This window comes from Theropithecus gelada, chromosome 5, assembly GCF_003255815.1.
Source record: "Theropithecus gelada isolate Dixy chromosome 5, Tgel_1.0, whole genome shotgun sequence".
Lineage (NCBI taxonomy): Eukaryota > Metazoa > Chordata > Mammalia > Primates > Cercopithecidae > Theropithecus > Theropithecus gelada.
The window spans coordinates 117,835,510-117,855,136 of record NC_037672.1 but is presented as its reverse complement, the minus strand read 5'-3'; the positions used below and the strand labels follow the sequence as shown (position 1 = coordinate 117,855,136).

General features: G+C 36.1%; 1 protein-coding gene across 3 annotated transcripts in view; it reads left to right on the top strand.

Annotated features, from left to right (window-relative positions):
- PRDM5 (PR/SET domain 5) overlaps positions 1–19,627 on the top strand; it is a 225,474-nt gene that overhangs the window by 145,783 nt on the left and 60,064 nt on the right. The window lies entirely within an intron of this gene.

Sequence of the window (19,627 nt, the reverse complement as noted above, 5' to 3'; positions counted from 1 at the left end):
CTGGGCCTCCATAACAGCCCTGGCACAAATTTGTTTTCCTGCATGGACAAATGATGCTTTCGCTTCCCTTGTATTTGCTTTGTCCTGTCCCTCAAATGATAAGCATTCATTTGCCCTCCCAGGCTACAGCCTGGTTCAGTAATCACATGGTTTTATGCAGTTATTTCACTAGTATGAAAGCAGAGCTCCAAATGTTTTGATTCTGTAAATTCGGTGTTTTCTTCTCCCTGCATTACTTTTCCTTATGAAGTCACCTGGTTTTATTCAGCTGTTTTTCAGTGCTAGGTGTAGCACTTTATGGGTGTGCTATCACATGATGAAGGTGATGGTCACGACCTATTCTTCAAGAAGTATTTAGTTATACATTATTTAGAGAGGACACAATGAAGTGGCAAGGACCACGAGTGAAGGCAAGGTGGGGACAGTCAGGAGAGGACAGCTGACGCAGCCTCTGTGAAGCAGTGTTCTTTGGATCAGTGATGCTCATGTTGTGGCCTCATCACTCTGTACCACTCTTAAAAATAATCGAGGATTCTGGAAAGCTTTTGTTTATGTGGGTTATATCTATAACTATTTGCCATATTAGAAATTAAAGCTGTTTACCATATTAGAAAATTTAAAAATGTTTACTTGTTAATTTACTAAAAATAACAATATTATACCCATTACATGTTAGCATACATATTTTTATAGAAAATACCTGCATTTTCTAAACTAGAAATCATTTAGTGTGAAAGGAGAAGTTGTTTTACATTTCTGAAAGTCTATCTGGTTTAAGAGGAGACAGCTGGATTCTCATATCTATTTCTTCACTCATCCTGCTGCAGTATCTTTTGATTGCAGCAGGATGCAGAATATGAAGAAAATCTGGCCTCATGGATATGTAGTTAGAAGAGGAAAGTATTTTAATAGTTGTCAAATAATTTTGGATGTTATTACAGTGGATGATATTACCTTGGATATTATTCCTGCACTAAAACTCAAAAAGGGCTAGTGTTTTTAAAGGCTTATTGTTGTGTGGAACCTAAAATTATCTCAGTGAGTTTTGTCTATTCTGTGACAGTAGAATCAGTTGGTCTGTGTTGCAATTCGAATGATCTTTTACCCATGCATGATTCTGTAACATCATCATGTTACAGATAACTTGGAAAATATTGGCTCACTAAGTTATGCAGATCTTTTATGTTTTACTTTACTTAGAGGAAGAACGTTTTATCTTATTCAGGGGATGATATGTTAATATCATTGCTGATCTCATTACATAGCCTAAATATTCAGAAGCCTTCAAGCACTTGGGAGCATTCTAAATTTTGCTTGACTGCTGTAATTCCTATATTTCCTAACAATTCCTATCATTTCCTTTTTTCTTTATTTTCTTCAATGACAGGCTCACTTCTTTTATATTCAAAGAACAAATGTGCACAAAATGTTTAATAACCATAATTTGTCTATCAGTCACTTTGTTTCATATAAAAATGGTGTTCCATGAAAAAAACTGCCAGGTCAGCTTGCAACTCAATCACTCAAGTGCTTTTCCTTGAGACAACTTTCATACATCAGCATGCGTTACAAGTGCTTTCTGCTTAATTTCCAAATATTAAAAAGATGATACACAAAGGCTAGAACTTAATAAATACGCTTATTTTAACATATTAATATGTTTTACTTAATCACAGATGTTCTCAAGTGAAACTGGCATTCATTTCTACTGTGAGTTGTGACTGTGAAGACTACAGTGACTAGTATTACAAATTGAGGTCACTAGCAGTTACCAATTTTACTCACCATTACTTTTATGCCATTAGAGTAAATGTCAACATGGTGAAAAAGACAAATAACATAATAGTAATATTATGAAAGTAATTTTGACCTTGCAGACCTTGTAAAGAGTCTTGGTGATTCCCAGGAGTACTCAGGCCATATTTGGGGAACAAATACTCTCGAAGGGCCCCCTGGCCAATGATAAATACCTAGGAAAAAGCAATTTGTGTGAAATATGTGTTGGCCCCTGTGAATAAGAACCCAGCTGACAGAGGCTATTCTGTTTAACTGGGGCCATTTCTCTTACTTGATTTCTCAGACTGGTATTGCTTCCAACTGTTGCTGCGGCATTCTTGATAATAAATTTTCAAGCTTTTGCCACTGCTGCTGCTGCCACTGCAACATGTTAATGTCCATTGGCATTGCCTTTGCTGCAAAAGTCAGTTGATGAGTAGGTTTGCCAACTTTGACTCTACTTTTGCATAGGAACTGTTCACTGTTGGGCTGATATTATTATGTTTATGACTGTAAATAGAAAAACATTAAGACTTTCTAAATTTGGGCTTACTTGTAGATATATTCTAGAACTCAACTCCAAAACCTGCCTGCAGATAGCAAAAGATAGAAATTTGATAAAAGATCATCCTATCAGTAATGTTTTTGCTGATATTTGAAATTATGTAGTTAGGGTTCAGGGGACTCTGAGTTCTCATGAGATTGAATAACTTTTCTCGCCTAGGGAGTTGCCGTGATTAGTAGAAACAGGTCTCAGTGTGTTTCCTGTTATACCCTCCTCTGCCATGGGAGTCAGTCTTGCATAATGGAAACAGCAGGGGCTTTGGGACAGCTGGCTTGAGTTCAAATCCTAGCCCCCACCACTAGTTAGTCATATACTTTTGAGCAAATTTCTTCATGTCTCTAAGTCCTGTTTTACATTGTACATTTTTGTGAAGAATAAATGAAATCATGTATGTAAAATACTTAGTGCTAGTTCATAGTAGATGGTCAGTTCATTGACATAAGCATAATTTCTAAAATTCTTCTATAATATCACTCCTTGTTAAGACTACTTTTCCAAAGTTCAATGAATTGTGTTTATTAATATACTGTGGCAAGCCTTTACTGAATGATATAACCTCTTATATTATTTTCTACATTTCTTCTTAGGTTTATTTACAGGACATCATATTGAGAATTTTCATGTTCAGTACCTTTCCCTTTTATTTCTTCCAACTTTATCAAGATCTTAAATTGCTGAACATGCTGAAATTTTCATAACTTAGTTTTGTAGATATAATCTTGGTTGACTATTGATAAGGAATTAACTTAATATCATGGTGTTTAGCATACTTTTAATCATGGAATTTTCTTAATATATTAATTTGGGGAAAATGCATTTTAGATGGCTATGTTGCTGATTAACTAAGAGTTTTCTTTTTAAAGGCTAAGCATTCTTTTTAATATATGTTTAAATGACAACTCAATTGAAAAAATATTATTTGGTGGTATTTAAAATTCTGAACTGTTTATGTCCCACCAATTTTTTCCTTGAAATTAAACCATAGTAACCTCCAAAATACAGTTGATAAATTGTTTGCCTTGCCACATAAAAACTTATCCTTGGCTTTTAATATTTGTACTGCTTTATTTATTAGGCAAAAATCCAAAGTATACTTGATTCCTAAGTCTGAAAAGAGGTTATGGGCAACAATATTTGTTTTATAAAAAGAACATTGTTATGTTCCTTGAAAAACTGTTTATAATGGCAAAAATTGGAAAAGATCCTACATATTTAACGTTGAAAGAACTCATAATTTATGGTATATCTGTAAACTGGACTATTATATAGGTAATAAAAGTGATACGGATATATACTAATTAACATGAAAATAAATGAGAAAGATAAGTTACAAAAACAGGATATATTTTTGTAAGAATAAAGCATTTGTATTTAAAAAACTGAAAAGTTATCTACTAAATTATTAACTACTTTTATTTCTATATGTTATAAATATGGTTAGTTTTAATTTTCTTTATGATTTTCTGTTTTCTAATTTTTATAATAATTTCTCTTGTATAATACAAATATTTAGTGTGTATATCATGATTGTGCAAGTAACTGTTATTATAAGATTTGTGCTAAAATACTTAGGTGTGAAACTTCTCTGCATCTTATTCTCAAATGGACCAGGAAGAAGGAGGGCATATAAAAATACATGTAAAAAAAGAGAAATGAGTAGGAGAAAGCAAATTTGGTGAAATGTTAAGAAATATTAAACCTAAGTGAGTTTATACAGTGATCACTGTACTATTCTTTCAACATTTCCTCTTGTTTGAAATTTTCATATTTAAAAATAAATAGGGGTCAGGTGCAGTGATTCACGCCTGTAATCTCAGCACTTTGGGAGGTCGAGGTGGGCAGATCACCTGAGGTCAGGAGTTTGAGACCAGCCTGGCCAATGTGGGGAAACCCCATCTCTACTGAAAATACAAACATTAGTCGTGGCGGTGGGTGCCTGTAATCCCAGCTACTTGGTAGGCTGAGGTGGGAGAACCCCTTGGACCTGGAAGGCGGAGGTTGCAGTGAACCGAGATCACGCCACTGCACTCCGGCCTGGGCTACAGAATGAGACTAGACCTCAAAAAATAAACAAATAAATAAATAAATAGGGATGTTTTATTCCAGTGACAGCAACCGTGTAGATGCAGCTACCACTTAAGTGGACCAGAGAATTGTTCCCTCAACATCTAGCTTCATAGCTTAAGTCTTGTGCACATCTCCGCCAGAGCCTGATTCTTTGAACAGGAAGACTTCTATTCCCTAAATGTAAGCAGACATTTTGTTGTTTTGGGTTTTTTTTCTTACAGTTATACTGCTTAGAGAAGCAGTCTTCTGAAGAAGCTGAATGTCATTATTTCATGCTTCATACATCTTGAGGATGCTAGATTTATCTCCTTGAAAAAGGAATCCCACAAAATTTCCTCTTCTCACGGGTTTTTCAGACATTTTCTTCGAAATGCACTGGAAAGTATTTGTCAGCCTTAGAAAAGAAGTTTTAAAGAATTGATAAAAAGGCTCACTGGGTCATTTTATTATCCTACTTAAACCTTTTCAGTGACTTCCCCTTGCCTTGTACAAAATGAATGCCCTAGACTTTTCTCATGAGACTTATCAACTACCGACCCCTCACTGTTTACATTCCAGACTGCTTACTGGCCTTCTTTCACTTTTCTCCAATCTCCAATTACATGTTACTTTCTTCTTGATGTGTTCCCTGACCTGTCCGCTACCCCTGCCTTGTTAGGTCGGCATATCCATGCCCCTTTACTCTCCTCAGCACAGCCTGCTTCTGATTGCCTGCACCTGTGGTCATCTTCAGTAGTCTGTGGGTTCTCAGTTTTCTTAGGGCCATGCCCATAACTGATACCTTACTTTTTACCATTCAGCACACTGTCTGGCTTAGAAAGAGAACTTGTGAATGCTTGTTCAATAGATAAAATAACTTACAAGTGGGTTGCAGTACCTGTATGATAGTAAAAAGGATGCATGGGTTCACAGTGAGAAGTTCCAGATTTGAATACAAATTTAGTTGACCATAAAATCATTTTTTCATATACTACTTACAAAAATCCGTAGCATTCACTTTGAGAAGTGTTGGCATTAAAGAAGAAAATGCTACACTTCCCAATCTATGAGCTGGGCCCACCCACATTTGCTTTCCTTTCCATTTTTTATCCTGTTGTTTGTCATGTAATTGTTGGGAAACCATGTAACAAATGAGCGTTAATAACATGGTTCAAGATCTAACTCGCTAGTGCCCATAAAGTTACAGTGCTTAAATGAGGGAATAAAGAACAACATGTGGTTAACCAGCACCAAACTTCCTGTTTGATTTCAGCTTGGAGTTTCCTAGTTTTTAAAGTTTCTCATTAGAAAGAACATAGAGGAAATCGGTCCTGACAAATGCCCTGTTTTGTTTGACAAGGGCAAGTCTGTGCTATTGGAGCGGGAATAATTACAAACAATTGTGTAGTACATTATAGTCTTTTGCAGTTGTGTAGCAAATCTCATCTAGTAGAGATCTGGGGGCTCTCATTGTTTATTATATATAAATACCTCTTTTCAGCTATTTTACACTGTACTTTGCTTATCAGCTTCCCATGAATAGATTCTAAGCTGAAGGACAGGGCAGATCAGACTCACCTCTTTAATCTTTAAATTTGTTGAAAAAGGAAAGTTCTCTCAAATATAGTATCTAAATTAATCCTTTCACAGCCATTGAAAGGATTCAGCCATTTCTAGGACCATTCTCATTTTCTACATGAGGAAGCTCAGATTCAGAGAAGCAAATGACCTGTCCACTATCAAGGTAAAAAAACACAAGTCTTCTGACTTCAAATTCTGTTTTAAGTTATCTGTGTGTTTTTTTTTTTTTTCTATATAGCTATTATAATTACCACAAGAATTACAGAAATTCTATAAACCCCCCAGTATAAAAGATGAGGAAATAAAAGTCTTATATCATTTAGTACTATGAAAATTTTATGCTTAGAGCCAAATGATGCTTTTATTTATTGATTGATCTTTTCTCATTGTTTTAGTCTGTTCTCACCCTGCTATTAAAGATATACCCAAGACTGGGTAACTTATAGAGGACAGAGGTTTAATAGACTCACGGTTCCACATGGCTGGGGAAGCCTCACTATCACGGCAAAAGGCAAAGGAGGAGCAAAGTCACATTTTACATGGTGGCAGGCAACAGAGCATGTGCAGGGGAACTCCCCTTTATAAAGCCATCAGATTTTGTGACACTTGTTCACTATCACAAGAACAGCACAGCAAAGATCACCCTGTGATTCAATTATTTCCCACCGGGTCCCTCCCATGACCCATGGGAATTGTGGGAGCTACAATTTGAGATTTGGATGGGGACACAGACAAACCATATCACACATTGACTTGTTCATTTTCTCCTAGTCAAGCTTTATAGTGGGCAGTAACATACAGAGGAAATAATGATTAAATTATATTTACTAAATTTCCCTTTTTTTATTTCTAGGAAATGGTTGCTAATTGGCAGTTGGACCTTTGAATATACTGCAGTGTGATGAGATTTTTTTTTTTTTTTTTTTTTTGAGACGGAGTCTTACTCTGTCGCCCAGGCTGGAGTGCAGTGGCCGGATCTCAGCTCACTGCAAGCTCCGCCTCCCGGGTTTACGCCATTCTCCTGCCTCAGCCTCCCGAGTAGCTGGGACTACAGGCGCCCGCCACCGCGCCCGGCTAGTTTTTTGTATTTTTTCAGTAGAGACGGGGTTTCACCGTGTTAGCCAGGATGGTCTCGATCTCCTGACCTCGTGATCCGCCCGTCTCGGCCTCCCAAAGTGCTGGGATTACAGGCTTGAGCCACCGCGCCCGGCCTGTGATGAGATTTTTATGGAGTTAGTCTTTTAATTCCATACCAAGTATGCCTGAAGGTGTCAGTTTAATTTTGTTTTTATAGTATTCAAACTGTCCATCAATAAGTTGGGAAATCAAATCTCTTTTTTATGATATCAAATAACACTTAGTTTTATGAAGAGGAAATAGGACTCTAGTTTATGGTTTTTCCTTCCAATTTGCCAGTTGGTGTTTTTCAACATTTCCTGTCCAGTACAGTAACAGTATTCTTTTATGGAACATTAAAGGCAGTCTCCTTCATACATATTAATGTTTTTAAAACAAGTATTTTTGCTAATTGGCTCGGGACTAATGGTCATTCTACAAGACAGTGACAAATTAGCTATTGGATTATTACCTGTTAGTTGTGGGAGGAATTTTAGTATTTATGTTTTTATTTTTTGTTGATAGTGTCTAAAATTAAAAACATCCTCCAATTTCTTCATTTTATGATTGATTTTATCCTTCACTACCTTAAATAACCAACTGGTTGTATCCTTGCTTCCCCTTCGTTCCGTTCTGCATACTCCTTCTCCCGCCTTGTTCCCATTACCACCATTTTGTGGTCTCACAAGACTTTGTTTTTTCCATTAACTTTGAAAATGTTATTTTTCATAAATCTTGTATCCACCTTCTAAAGTCCATTTATTCTGCACAGTTTGGTAATTAGAATGAGAATGTGGCAAGCGTGCACAAGGCATCCGCTTTTTTAGAATAAAAAAAATAATATTCTTGACTTTAGAATAGAAAGGAGTTTCAGAAATCTAGTTCAAGCCTCTTATTTCAACTAATACCCAGCAAAGTGCAGTGATTTGCCTAAGGTCATAAAACTTGTATGTGGTTCAGCTAGAACTAAACCGAGGCTTAAACTTTTTCCAATATATCACATTGCTGATATTTTTATTTCTCATTCTTCGACATGCCCCCTGACCCCTCCCGTTACTCTTGAACATACCACATAACTACATACGCTCCTTTCATCATGTTTGACAATATTTTGTTTTTGATATATCAACCAATTGAAGATAACTTTAACATAGAAACTATAGTTTGTTACCTATGGTCAGCTGAGAACTTAACTCCAGCTATGGAGAAACTTTCCTACCGTAAAATTTGTATTTGTAATACATTGTTATTTAATGCCACCTTTATATCCAGAGTATTGATTCTGGAGTCAGATTACAGGCTTCAAACCCCATTCTGTTTATTTCCTTCTTGAATGAAAATTAATGAGCTGGTTAATTTCCTTGAAGCTTAGTTTCCTCATCTCTGATAAATGGGATAATAGTAGTCCCAGCTGGGTGCGGTGGCTCATGCCTGTAATCCCAGCACTTTGGGAGGCCGAGGTGAGGGATCACCTGAGGTCAGGTGTTCGAAAGCAGTCTGGCCAATGTGGTGAAACCCTATCTCTACTAAAAATACAAAAATTAGCTGGGCATGGTGGTGCACACCTGTAATCCCAGCTAGTCATGAGGCTGAGGCAGGAGACTCGCTTAAACCCAGGTGGTGGAGGCTGCAGTGAGCTGAGATCATGCCGTTGCACTCCAACCTGGGCAATAGAGTGAAACTCTGTCTAAAAAAACACAAAGAAAAAAGAAAAAGTCCCAATTGCATAGTGTTGTTTTGAGGAACAAATGAAGATATAAATAACTTTACATAGTGCCTGCACAATGTAAGCATGTGATACTGTGAGCTATTGCTGCTAGCGTTGCTGATGTGTTTCTGTATTTAGTCACAGGTGTTCATACTCCCTTGATACACCGTTTGACCCTCTATTCCCAGTGTCATCATGCTTATCTTTTCATAAACTTTAGCTGCAGAATATAGATCATCTATAGAGTATAGATGAGGGTTTGCTGTCAAACAGGGCTGGTTTGGGGTGAGTGAATGTCCATGTACAGTGTGTTGTTGTCATCTTCATTAAAGGGGAATGTTCAGGATTGTGCCTGGAGGGCGGCTCTGTAATTTATCATCTGGCTTCCTATGCTGGAACAACAGAGATGGCACTCTGTGGGTCAGCTGAAATAGTAGAGCACAGTCTCCTGTTGGTTTATAGCTTCTTAGGGTCAGTGAGAGCTGAGGTTAATTCAGCAAGGGAATCCACGGACTGTGACATGAATTCCATCAGTTGTTCATAAATTATGGAAGAAATTCTAGGAACTGCTTTTGGGTTTTTAAACCTCTGGGCCAGAAGGTTAATTACTTGCCTACAGTTCCAACCAGCTTTCTGTGTTAATAGATACCGGCTGTGTAGGCCCTTCTGTTCCAGGCTTGCTTGCACGTTGTTATTTGAATATAGTAATAAATCACTGTCTTAGGAAATACGTAATTTTTTGGATAAATACCTGTGATCAACTTAGCAATAAAGAATCAGTATATTATTATTTTATCGTATTTGGATTTTAGCCACTGTTTTTCTTTTGTCTTGAATGCTTTTTTAAAGGAGATAATTTATTCTTTTTAGAATATTTGTCCAACATTATAAAAACAGTAGCTTTAAATAATTATAAGTAATTATAGAGCAATAATAAAATTATTAAAAAATAGATGATTACTGAATTGTAAACACAAATGAAAATTTAAACATTTTAAAACAACATTTTAACACATTTTTAATAAGAATTAGATGACCTCTATATGTTGAGAGAGAACTTATTTTGCTATATTTATTTTCTAAGTGTCTCATTACTAACATTAAACCAAATCAAATATTCTCTTACCTGCAGATAATCTAAGAGTTAACGGAAACATTGAGTAGAATTGACATAGAAATACATGATTTCCTTAGCATCATACTTCAAAAGCTTCAGGTTTTCCCCAAGAAATGTTTGAATGGAATTTTCTTGTAAGCAAAGTCTTGAACTGCATGTTTTTTGATGTCTCAGTGTTAATATTGACACTTTAAATAATTTCGATGGAATGTATCCTTTCTTCTACTGTTTTTTTTTTTTCTTTTTTTCTATACTCAGCTCCTACTCAATTGATTTTGGGTTAATGACAAGTATGTCTAACAACTTAAGAGACAGACATTCATTTTGGCTTTCATTAGTAATATGATTATCTATTTTTTATTTCTTCAAATGTATCAAAGGCCCTAATTTTTTAATGTAAAAATTATAGCGCTATGTCAAAGTTTGTTATAGGTTGGATTAAGGGGCACAGAGTGAAAAGTGAGGGAGTGGCATTTGTCCTGGAATATAATGCTATGAACAATAAGCAAATGAATTAATAATATCATCACTGAGACTAATAAGATAGATCATTTAAAATATACCACCATTTACGTAGTTCATATTTTTATCATTTCTTCATTTTTTTGGTATACTGGAGTCCTCAAAAATGGGCATGGCCTAGGCCACAGTTTACATCAACTGTTTGAACAACTTTATCTATTGGTAAATTATTAGATAATATTAATAGCATACCTCTATTAAACTTGCATCACCAACATTTTTCTTTTGGAAAATAAAAGATTTGATTTCCTGTAATTTGTGCTTTCTTCTGCTGTTGCTACTATTTTTCCACCCCAGAATAACTCTCTGTGTTGTTCTTCTGCAAATCAGCACTGTGCTTCTAGGCTGGGGAAGGTTTTATGTCTTCTCTAGTTTTATGGGAGAGAGAATAATTTTATGGGTTTCTTGCTACTCAACGTTACATACTCTTGATACTTCCTTGCTGGCACTATTTATAGGAAACTGCTCTGTGTGCAGGCACCAAAGGTTTAACTGCTTAGTTACTCCATGGCCACGGTTCACCAACTATACCCATAAATATTGGGTTAAATAAAACTTTGGTAGAAATTCCTAAAAATAGAAGACTACTGGGTGAAATGATTGATAATTTTCTCACCAAATTCTGACTCCCTAACAACAAAACCAGATCGATGATGAAGAACACTCCTTCCTTGACTGAAATTCCTCCCTGCCATTGCAGTGTGGGACACTCAGGGAAGAGTTTCTGTTTGTGGGTCAGAACCTTGAAAACTTGGCCAGTGTCTGGATTGTTCAGACCTTTCTGCCGTTTGTGGAACAGTCCCCTTGCTTTTGCCACACTCACATCAAGACCCTTTCTTGTCTGTCATCTTGCTCCCTTAGACAAGTCTCATGGAATGGGGGTCATTTATACACCTTGTTGGCTAAGCAAGAGCATCCTTAGTAGGGAATCTTTTACTTTCGCTTCGTTAACTTGCCTCTTTTCGTTCTGCATCTCATGTTCTTCTTTTTAAAATTTGCATCAGTAAATTTTGCATTTTGTTTTGCCCTCAATAAATTCACCCAATCTGGCTTTATGATTTCCAACTGAAAAGTTTGTGAGCACATGGCTCTCCTTTTTTTTTTTCCTTCTTCCCAATGAACCTCATGTCCTTTGAGTTGGAATCTCTTCAGAAATGAGGGAGGGATACTGTGACTGTAAGATTCTTAAGGTAAATAATGCATCCTTGAAAGAAATAGATTTTGAAAAACAGACTCCATTTGTTTTGAATCAGATGATAAAAGTGTTTTGAGAAGTAAAGTTTCTCTTAGTTGATTTTTACATTTTATTGCCCACTTTCTCACAACTGTAAACTCTTTTAAGCTTTTAAAAGTTGAGGATCTCTAAATATTCAAGGAGTAAATGTCAAGTTCAGGTTTTTGTTGTCCTTCTTTCAAAGATGGTGTCCTTGGGTTTAACTTGTTTAGGTTAAGGGAGATTCCGCAGAATTTGATTAATGGAGCATTCCAAGAGTAACAAGGTGGGGTTGGGTGAGGTCGGTGGGGTTTCATGGCTCTTTTTGCTGCAGGGAAAAAAAAGTATTTCGATTACAGAAAGATGCCAAGAATGAACTTGAGCTACTCCTATTTGTCAGTATAGCATTTCATTTCTCTCTATGGTGTACTTCTAGTTTATTAAATACTCCATAAACTGAAGGGATTGGAATGGTGGGATTGGAAAAGTAATTGGGTGGTGCTTTCACAATTACATTTTTGGTTTAATTTTCATTTAGAATGATTCAGTTTGCTGTTTTGTAACTATTTCCTAGTCTACAAAAGCAAAATATCCCCTGATATTCATGGAAAAAAGGGTAAAGTTCTTCTAAAGAATTCCCATATAATACATATATTTTAAAGTTCAACCATGTGGAATGATCTCAGAGTATTTTTCATGAAACATACACTTTTGAGGTTTGCTTTTTCACTTGAAAGTGTCGCCATCTCTAAAACTGATTTTTGTTAGAAAGCTCAAAGTAAGAAGTAAAGCTATGGTTCCAAAATCTTTAAATATTATTTAATTTGGATTCATTGAAAATAATAAAGTTTGACTTTATTCCATTTTAAATTACATTTTCTGTATGTACATCTTTTCATATTTTCAAGGAATTATGAGTTCTTTGAAATCTACATTGGTTTTTAAAATATGTTAAATGACAAGTTAATGTTATTGAAGTGCTTTTTGAAAATGGTCTTTTTATATTAATCCAGATAATTATATATATATATATATAATACATATATATTTAAAAACACATTAAGCTTTGCTGCTTGTTTATGGATGTTTCAAAGCATAGGGCACATTGGCTGTACACTTTTTAAACAATTGTGGTAAAATATACATGATACATAATTTATCATCTTCACAATTTTGCATTTTTTAATCTTCAAGTTTGATCATGGTCATTATTAACATATTAATTCAGCGTATTTAGTAGCATCAACAAAACTTTGATTTCTGTGTCTCTGCTAGAGTGGTCAGTTTCACTTCTTAAATTAAATCCATGTTCTAATTTAAGAATATCAAGATTGAAGTGATTTGCAAGGTTTTTCTTCATTAATTTCATGTATTGTAAACATAGATTTTTTGAAAGAATTTGTGTCAAGATGTTGGATATTGAGGTGATTACATTGCAGTAGATGGCTATTCACTGATGTGACTTTAGGATCATTTTATCAGTAAGATTAATATCCTAAACTGCCTTCACAAATTTTCTTAAGATGCTGTTTTAGTAACAGTATGTTAATCCTTTGGTGAGGGCTAGAATTCTTCTGATGTCTTTAATTAAAATTATATTCCATTTATATGGAACATCTATATGGTAACATATATAAATTTTAATCTGAAAGGCATATATTAAACTAGGATTTGATTTTTTTCATATTGTTATTAGCCATACTTGCTAGTGGGTGGTTGTCATCATAATACATTTTCTTTGTCAAAGGCTCAAGGTAGCTTGTTGGGGCCAGGCTGGGCTCAAGTCGAGTTAGGTGTTCCATGTGGCATCCAGATGTTCCCTTTCATTACTACTAGCTGCCTTTGGAAGGCTAGCTCCAATTTTCTAGAGCTGTTTTCTGAATATCCCCCCCAGACATTTCAAATAATGTAGTTTTAAGCTACTTCCATCTCAGGTGTTCCAGCAGTGAGAATTTGGATACACTTACTTCAAGCCGAGTAAGTTAAAGTACCTCCAATTGAAAGACGAAGAGCTATAAGAAGTCTGCTTGAATAATGTTAAATTGGCATTTAGGAACTGCATTTATTCAATCCTTTTGCCTTTGCTAATGACTTTAGCTAAGTCCTTCACCTGCCCACTTCTCCAGCCCAGTGATCTTTCTTAAACCTATGTCCTTGTTTTGTATAATTTATCAGCATTTGAAATTATCTTATGTATTTTCTTTAACTTTTTCTTGTCTTTCTGATTACACTAGTAAAATTGAAGAGACAGTGATTTTGTGAAACTATTCGCAACTGCATTCTCAAAGCCCAGGACAGTAACTAGAAGATGGTATGTGCTAAAAAAAAAAAAAAAAAAAATCTATTTAATGAATGAATAAATTAGCTTCATGGAGTATCCACTTTGTGGCATCTTTAAAAATTAACCAAAATCAACTTTTTATAGTTACCATCATGCTTCTGTTTGTTCCTTGATGTGTTGTTCAAAGAAAACACTGTGGCTTTCAATGTTATTCAGTGTCAGCACATAATTTAAATAGAGATGCAAAGAACTCATCTATTTTCCTTTAGTTAAATGAAAAATGTTTTGCGCTTATGTACACATAAATATTATTATTTATGCTGCTGTGCTCACTAAATCTATTTTATTAATCTAATACCTAAATCTCATAGGATGGTATGTCATATTTACCAATATTGTATTTCCGTTCTAAACATTGAAAGTGACTACCTGTGTATAGTTCTCAAGACACAGCTTAATATTATGTTAGTATTTGCATTCACTTGGGAACTGCTTCAAGACATAACACACATTCCTCACCTGCCCCCTACTTTTTCTTGATGAGCATTGATAACCAAAAGAATGCTGGAATCTACCAGCCAGAAAGATCTGGTTAATGTTAACTGTTATTGTGAGAAGCAGAGTTTTTGTCATTAACTTTAGAAAGTCTAACCCAATTTATGCAAAATGCTAGCCATATTACTAATATATGTGATGGCATGAGGTTAAGAGTGGGTTCAAACTCAGCCTCCACTACATAAGAAGCTATGTCATCTTGAGCAAATTACTTATTCTTTCTGTGCCTTACTTTCCTCATTTGTAAACTAGGGATATGAATACTTAGATTATAATATTGTTGCAAGAATTAAAATTGCTAATGTGTGTTAAGCATTCTGAACTGTAGAATAAAACCTAATAGACTCTATACATTTTAGCTATTGTTATTGTTTCCATTTAGATTTGTTCTTAGCTACTTTTTTTGGCTAATTTTCAGATTAATTAATTTACATGTTAGTCAGAATTTGAATACTGTGACTAGCCTAAGCAAAATAGAGATAATGTCTAAATACACCTGAGATATTAAAACATAGTAGTTATTTGAAGTTGGATCACATTGTACATCAGAGCCCAGGTACTGACAGTGACCTGTGTTCTTAGAGTTGACTAAAATTGAAGATAAGTTTTTGTTCTCTGCAGGATCATTTTATGTGTAGGTGAAAATATTTCCTAGAAACATTCTTCACAGTAATTTGAAATAATGAAGGCAAATATCATATGCAAAATGTGAGGAAAACCTAAGAATAACAATTTATCTTTAATATGAAAATTAGGAAAATGACTTTAGTAATTATTAACATGTTAACTGTACAGGTAACCTTCAGGTTCCAATTGTGTGATAGCTTTGTTCTTGGAGATAGCAGATAGCTTTGTCCTTGGAGTCCGAAAGAGACGCAGGAGTGCCCTAAACATCCTTCAACCAAGAGAGTAGAAGTTTAATGTAGAGTCTAAGCTGATTTGCAAACTACACAGTATAGTTTTCAAATAAATTGCTTATAAAAGCCATTTACATGGTCATGCACTTTGAAGCTGGAGTACATTCTAGGATGGAATGAAGGAATAGAGTTGAACTTACCCAAGTTTCCCAGATATGTCAGCTCAGTGTTGGGGAGTGGCATGGGGTAGAAATACCAGTCATCTAGAGGTGTTCTGAGTGGTTTATGTAGACCTCATGGGCAACAGATGTGTAGACATCAATGATAAGAGTAATTGCCACTGTTAAGAGTAGGATGACTGGGCTGGGCGCAGTGGCTCAGGCCTGTAATCCCAGCACTTTGGGAGGCGGAGTTGGGTGGATCACGAGGTCAGGAGGTCGAGACCATCCTGGCTAACATGGTGAAACCCCATCTCTACTAAAAATACAAAAATTAGCCAGGGGTGGTGGCAGACACCTGTAGTCCCAGCTACTCGGGAGGCTGAGGAAGGAGAATGGCGTGAACCCGGGAGGCGGAGGTTGCAGTGAGCCGAGATTGTGCCACTGCACTCCAGCCTGAATGACAGAGCGAGACTTCATCTTAAAAAAAAAAAAGAGTAGGATGACTGTGTTAATTTGTTAGGGCTGTTGTAGCAAGATGTCACAAACTGAGTGGCTTAAACAATAAAACTGTGTCGCCTCTCAGTTCTGGAGGCTGCAAGTCTGAGATCAAGGCACTTTCATGGCCATGCTCCCTCTGAAGGCACTAGGGAAGGATCTGCTCCAGGCCTCTCTCCTGGCTTCTGATAGTTCTTGGTTTGTGGCAGCATAATTCCAGTCTTCACATGGCATTCTCCCTGTGTGTCTCTGTCTTCACAAGGCCATCTTTTTATGAGGACATCAGTCATATTTGATTAGGGGCCCACACTACTCCAGTAACGTTTGCAACAACCCAGTTGCCAAGTAAGACCATATTATGAGGTACTGGGGTTTAGGACTTAAACATATGAATTTGGTATGGGAGGGTACAATTCCATTCATAACAAGTGACCTTGTATCTGTTGTCCCAATTGAGACACTGGTGAGAGTGAAAGGGAGTAATATTGTATTAGGGTTCTCCAGAGAAAAAGAACCAATAGCATATGTATAGATATATATGAGGAGATTGATTATGGGAATTGGTTTACACAGTTATGGAGGCCAAGAAGTTCCATGATGTGCCATTTGCAAGAGACCCAGGAAAGCCAGAGGTGTAATATAACCTGAGTTTGAAGTTCTGCAAACCAGGTGAGCCAAAGGTGTAACTCAGTCCAAGACCAAAGGCCTGAAAACCAGCAGCAGGGGTTTGTTGATGTAAGTACTGGAGTCTGAAGGCCAGAGAACTGGGAGCTTCCTTATGCAAGGGCAGAAGATGGATGTCATCTCAGATCAAGGAGAGAGATGGAGGGAGGGAGGGAGAGAAGAAGTCAAAGAGGAGGGGGAGGAGGAGGAGGGGGAAGAGGAGAAGAAGAAGAAGAAGAAGGAGGAGGAAAGAAAAAGAAAGAGAGAGAAAGAAAAGAAAGAAAGAGAAATAAAGAAAGAGAGAGAAAGAAAGAAAAGAAAGAAAGAAAAAGAAAGAAAAGAAAGAAAAAGAAAAGAAAGAAAGAAAAAGAAAAGAAAGAAAGAAAAGAAAAAGAAAGAAAGAAAGAAAGAAAGAAAGAAAGAAAGAAAGAAAGAAAGAAAGAAAGAAAGAAAGAGAAAGAAAGAAAGAAAGAGAAGAAGTGGAAAGGAGGAGGAGGAAGAGGAGGAGGGAAAGAAAGATAATTAATTAATTCACTGTTCCTCCATCTTTTTGTTCTATCCTGGTCCTCAATGGATTGAATGATGCCTGCCCACGTTGGTGAGGGTGGATCTTTACACAGTCTACTAATTCAAATGCTCATCTCTTCTGGACACACCCTCAGAGACCCAGAAATAATGTTTTACCAGCTACCTGGCCACATCCCTTAACCTAGTCAAGTTGACATGTAAAATTAACCAGCTATTACTATATTGTTCTAGGATAACAGGCATAAACTGAGACTACTTTAGACAAATCTGGATATATGGTCACCGCACCCATAGGATAGGTATAATTTATCCAGTTTTTCAAAGGTTCAATGGCGTTGGATGATTTTCTCAGAGTTACAACTGGACGGAGGATGAGCAGTATTCAAACCCAGGACAATCACATTCCAAAAAAATAATTTAAAAAGCTATGTCTTAAAAGAAGTTAGCCTTTTTAAGTCTATGGACAGAATTCCTATCTTATGACCGTCGGTAAAGTTGGAAATGGATTCGTTATGTTCCCTTCTTTAAAATTCCTTACTAGTCTTTAACTATATATTTCTTTCTTTGCTTGATGGATTTTAGCTGTTATGAAAGGAAATAGTAACCTGGTATATTATATTAGGATAAACATATAATTATTTACCTGATGACTGCAAGTCTTTTGTTTTTGTTTGCTGGCCTCTCTATTGGTATTTGAAGAACAAAACCAGATGTAAAGCTATGTGATACAAAGAGAATAGCTATGAATATTAAATTATCTTAGGCTTGCTAGAAAAATAATTTTACATAAGTGTAGAGCATGTTGCTATTCTTATTGTACTTTATCCCTAATATAGATTTGATTTATTGATGATTTCATTGTTCATAAATAAGAAGGAAACATTTTAGCCTTCTTTATTATCTATCACCAAAGTAAAATAAACTTTGAAAATCTAAAAAATGACTTTTTGTACTTTATGAAGAAGAAAATGAAAAAATTATCTGGAATTGTGTGATGCAGGAGCTACCACCATTTAGCAGTCGCATTCTGCTATGTTTTCTTCCTGTCCTTTTCCTTTGTGGTTCAAAGTTAAATGATTAAGATCTCAATAAATGATAGCTCCTGCTGCACTCCTACTGTTGCTGCCGATGCTGTTACTGCTATTACTGTGATGTTCATTTTATATCATCATCCTGAAATAGAAACATTCTAGATATATCAGAGAAGTGATATCATTGTGACTTAGAGTCTGGATGGAGGGAGAAGTGAGTAAAAAAGTGGGGGTTATCTTGAATGGCTCCCAAGTTTTTTATTTGCTAACTAGGTACAACAAGTTTTTTATTTGCTTACTCTACAACTAATCAGGACAGGATATATAGCACACACAAGACCAAAGGATAAATACCACAAATTCAAAACAATGCACACTGATTTAAGCTGTTTGTGAGATACCCAAAGGAGGGTACCTGTTAGACATATCTATACCTGGCGATTGGGGCTCAGTAGAGATCTGGAATTTAGATAAGCATGTATTATCAACTCAGGGTTAAAATAAGATTATGTTTTCCTAAATGTTACCAAGCCTTTGTCCTATTGACTTTGAAAAGCCACACCTTCCCAGAGTCATGATGATCCTAAGGTCAATAAGTCTAGGTCAGCTTACCTAGTACAAAGGTTGATTTTGTCTCAGAGAAGTTGGCAAGTCTGGATAGCTCATTTAAGGACCTGTTCCTGTTTGTGTTGTGATTGTTGTTTTTAGTTTCTTGCTAGTTTGGGTGTTTGTCACCATTTTACAGTGCCTAGTCCAAAGGGAGAATCCTGGGTGCTCCTCCCCAAGGAGGAGAGGCTAGAAAATGCCGCCTGGCAGGGGCACTGCTGCAGGTGCTTCCATATGATGTCATTGCTGGAAACAAAGTTTGGGAGAACAGTGCAAGGCCATTGTGCAATGGGGCCAGCCTTGAGACCCAGGAATGTAACTGTCCATTTCATGAAGCAGTGTTAGGGACAGGGGAGAGGTCAAGTAAGGCCTTGTTGAAAAGTGATCACTGGATCAAGCAACAAAGGGCATTGTTGACCCCATAAGGGAGTTGACTGGGATAATGCACATGATATCCAGGTTGAATTAAAATCAGAACCAAATGGAACATGAGAGAGTAGAGGAAGAACATACACTGCTAGTCAGAAGGCCTGGCTCTGAAGGGAAGACAGAAGTTTTACATTAGCTGAAGGAAAATATTTTATTTTATTGATCTTTGATTGCAGCCAGGGTCTAACATCCTGCTGTGTAAGTACATTGTTAAATGAAAGAATAAATCAATTAGTGATTTTGAGCTACTGTCCGTCCTAAATAATTTGGCTTTTATAAGAGGGCATCTTCAGATCCCTTTTGGAGATTAAATTTTGTCACAGTTTTGTCATTTCACAGTAGAATTTTTTTTTTTAAATGTGCTGTGTATGCATGTG